This window comes from Solanum stenotomum, chromosome 9 (assembly GCF_019186545.1).
Source record: "Solanum stenotomum isolate F172 chromosome 9, ASM1918654v1, whole genome shotgun sequence".
Taxonomy (NCBI): Eukaryota; Viridiplantae; Streptophyta; class Magnoliopsida; order Solanales; family Solanaceae; genus Solanum; species Solanum stenotomum.
Genome location: NC_064290.1, coordinates 44,177,801 through 44,182,443, shown reverse-complemented (window position 1 = coordinate 44,182,443; position 4,643 = coordinate 44,177,801).

Here is a 4,643-nt window from a genome sequence, read left to right as displayed (position 1 = left end):
AGTCGTATGAACAAACGGTTTGATGCGTTGGAAACTAGACTCGTAGACCTTCGATTAGATAGTTTGTGGGCACCATAACTCTTTATAGATTGGGAGAAAACCTCCAAGACATTTGACCCAAATTTTAAGAAATCTTTAAGAAGGAACTTACGATAACTTCCGCCAACTTTTATTTTGCCACTTACCTAACTTCAAAACTTGAGATGCAACACTTGAACACTTAAAATAGGACATACCACATCATTCTTAATTTATTACCCACCCTCCTTGTCTTTCCATGGAGATATGAGTAAGTTTAGACGTTTCGGAAAGTCGGGGTGTTACATATATGCTAGGTTTAGGTAGAAATAGATGGATTAGATTAAGACCTCTCCTTTGTTCTCTTATCAGACGAAAAGGAGGTTTCCTAAATATTCTAAGCTATAGATCAGGAATTCAAAAAACGTTAAAAAAAATACAAACACAAAAAATTAAAAGAAAGGAACGACTGAGTCAAGATAGAATTATTGAAGTTCTTAATTTGATCAAGAAGTGCTCTGATAGTTCTTGTCATACAAAAAAAGGAAATTCAAGATGCACATCGACTTAAACATGGGAGATCCCTAAAATTATTCCTTTTTAGTTTATTTTATTGCTTTCATAGGTTATTTAGATGGATAAGGATCTAGATAACATAGATCGATTCAATCATTTATTCAAAAAAAGTCGTACGATAACAGTAATACAATTGATCAATTCAGTATAACATAAATGAAACTTTTCGGAATATTTCTAATTATCAATAATCAGTTTTTCATCAATTATTCTTTAGTTATTTTGATACTTTTTTGTTGAGACGTACATCAAAATTTAATAATATTACTAGCATTCTTATTTGTTTGATAAAGATTATCAAATACTATTTTAGTTACTAGTTTAATATATATTTGTGATATTTTTATACTTATATTAGTTGAAGTGGGTTCATGTACTTCTTTTATATGAAAATAAGTACTGACTAGTTAATTAATCTAGAGACTATCTCAACTATTTACTTTTATCTTCATGCATTACATTATGAGGATACTTTAATAGCTTTTCAACTTTTGTTAAGAGAAGAATGAGAGTTCACCAAAGAAAACATCTAAGATATTGTAGGTTTTGTTTTATCTTCTTAATCTCTATAATTGAAATAGAAAATATTAATGTTGTTCAAATCTATAAACACATTTAAAAACTCCATGAAATGTACTGTAATTCACAATAATTAACAACTCAAAAAGTTTTAAAAGTATTTAAAAAGATTATGATCAAAAAGAATATTCCTTGAATGTCCAAGTTAATAGTAACTAAGAAAAATAACGTATTTAATCTTATCTTCATGTATGTAAGGAAAACATTATAAAAATCAAAGATTTTCTTCTCTCCTTAATTTTCATTGTTGATAACTAAGCATTCCAAATGTTCCCTCACTCACTCACTCACCTTTTCTTGCTTCTTCTGCAGATTAATAGAACCACCTTGCGTTTTATTATTAAATTGGCTACTAAACTATGAGATCTGCTTGATGTTCATATCTCCAAGAAGTTGCTGCTGATGTGACGGTAGTTCCTTCGACATTACTTGGGTGTACATGATTTGCAGGGTATGCATCAGTTAGAGAACCATATTTTCTCCAAGGCATCTTCTCAGGTAACATGATTATAATTCATCTGTGAGACCCTTTCCATGGATGGGATGGAAACATATGCAACTTGAGAGGTGCATCAAATTATTGAGGTTGATTGGTGTGGTTTTAAAGTTCACAAATTATATTATTAGTGGCACATCATGAGTCCAATACACCTCATAATTATGTCGATGCACCATGGATAATATCCATGAAAAGGGTTTCACATATGAAATATAATCATGTTACTATGAAGTTGTCGTCAAGAGAATATAGTCTAACTGGTGCGTACTCTACAAATAATGTCCATCCAAGTAATACCCCGTGTATTATGTGCACCAAAGCGATACTGCATAACTTATTACAATCCTAACAAAGATGCTACAAGCTAACATCTCAACCATAGTTTCTCTCTCAATAAGAGTTTTCTAGTAAGTCATTTTTTTCATTTCATAGCTCAATGTTAGTCCCAAAGCTCTCCTCCAACCACCTACATTGGCTAATTCGAGGAAATGATGACTTGCTACATTTGGTTGCTTCTATTGTTTGCTTTCTTAAATTTAAAAGTAATTCCATGTCAAGACTGACATCTCATATATGAAACTGTAAGCTATTCAGAAGTTATCATTCATGATTGTTGTTGTCGAACTTTTCAAATGATAACATGAACAGTGAGGGAAGGTTGCGGTGTGGTAAGCTTTGGCGGTATTTTTTCAATCCTCTGATAGCATAGCAATGTCATTGGTACCAAACTATGTGAATAAGAATTATATACATGTTGCCTTAGAGAGAGGAATTCCCACGTACCTTGTTGTCCTTGGAAAAAAAGGCTTCCCTATCCAGACAAGTCATTTGAACTTTCTAACTGTTCTCATTGTACGATTGAACGACAAAGGGACAGAATCAACCTCCTTGAGCTCGATAGAGTAGTAAGACCTGGAGTCTATTTTGCATACTCATCCCCATAAGTATATCCACATGATTGCATACTTATTATAAATCATGTCTTAGGCTTTATATTCGAATATTTCATGATTGTTAGCTTCTTATTCCTGCTTCATGAGCATGCCTTACCTTCTGGAATTTGTTCGTACTTGTTTATTATATTTGGAACCTTGTTATTGTCCTTAGCCTAGGAGTTGGCTTGTGTTTTCCTTAGAGTCAATTTTGGAAGCCGATACGCCTTAGAATTCTCTGACGTTGCTTTAGACGACTTAGCTCCCTGTAGATTTGTGTAGCATACTTGGTCCTATAGTATGAGCCTTATCTAGGAAGTAACTTAGCTCGGATGACCTGTCATCCATAATTCCTTTTTTACAACGGACTAGATGATTCTCTGTTGTAATTTCAGGCTTCCTTCGAAGATGTGGATCAAATTTTGGTTCAGCCTTGGAGTGCTATGAGCTTTCAACCTTGGGGTGGACGCCGATCCTTGGTAGACTTATAATGGTGACTTGACATGATACTCTCCCTCAACAGTTCATATAATCGTAGATTAAGGTATGGGTATATCACTCTTATAGTCATAGCTTTATGCTCTACACACATGATCTACAACTGCAGTATGAGTTTCAAGAATATTGTCCTCTACTTGTTTTTCTCTTTCACTCCTTCCTAAACTCGTGTGTATTCTTGTTAGATTTCTGTTCATTTTACCTTTGTAGTGTTATTTCTCACTTTTCATGTTGTTTTTACTTTTCAAGCTATGTTTGCCTATGATGCATACTTGGTACCTGTTGTTTTGGTACTAATACTATACTCTGTATCTATTTTTGTGATGCAATTTTTAGCACCTTTCATCAACGTTAATATTGAGTTTGTTTCACGAGGATTCTGAGACGAGGGTGAACTTATGATGTTCTAGATCATACATGTTTCCTTCTGTTTAATTTTGTCTAATTTTTCTTTCTTTTGAGACGAGTATATATTTTAGTCCACTTTAAGGACCTGTACTATTTGTGTAGATGCTCTGTACATGTGACTACTAGGTTTTGGGTCTATATATATATATATTTGGCTTTTGTTCTCATCTTAAGGAGTTTCCTTTAGATTATATCTTGCATCCCCTATTATTTTTTGTTTCAACCCTTTAAGCATGTTACTTGTCATTCCGAATTATGGGTTGGCTTACCTACTGATGGGTTATAGTAGGTGTCATCATGACTCAAGTNTTTCCTTTAGATTATATCTTGCATCCCCTGTTATTTGTTGTTTCAACCCTTTAAGCATGTTACTTGTCATTTCGAATTATGGGTTGGCTTACCTACTGATGGGTTATAGTAGGTGTCGTCATGACTCAAGTTTTCAGGTCGTGATATACATACACAGTAAAACATGATCCATCACATCACAACAAACGAATCTGGTTTTCTTATGGAACCCACGCATACAAACTTTTTCTGTAGCTGGGTGGTATATGTTCCCATTGTACTAGTATGGTACCCATTACAGATGTTAGTGTACGGACATGGTACCCATTCCAACAATGATGTTGCACCCGATACCAATCATCAACACACAACGCATTCACAACAACAATGAATCACAATCAGATGTGTACATTCATGTAACACATTTATTTTATGTCACTGATAACATCTTTTATTTCACATCATATATTTCTGATTTCCCTAATTTATATCATGCATGCACTATTAACAATGTAGTTAAAAAGCACATATAAAATAAACTGGAAAAACACACATCTATCACCTACCTCGGATCAAGCCTTGGAAACTCTAAAGAATTTGAGCTTTTCCCTTGTTATGATTTTTTGCTTGTTCTTAGTCTACAACAACAATAAAACACGACAATCAATTAATAATGGCCTAACAATACCTGTATTATAGTAAAAACCTAAACCCCAGGCCATTCCCATGATCATCCCACTTTGCAAGGGTCATCTCTATCATTAATTCAAGCTTAAATCCTTCCCCAAGAATAACACCCTTAATTCTAAGGCTTAAGAATCAAAATACAAGTTGGGGAAGTAATT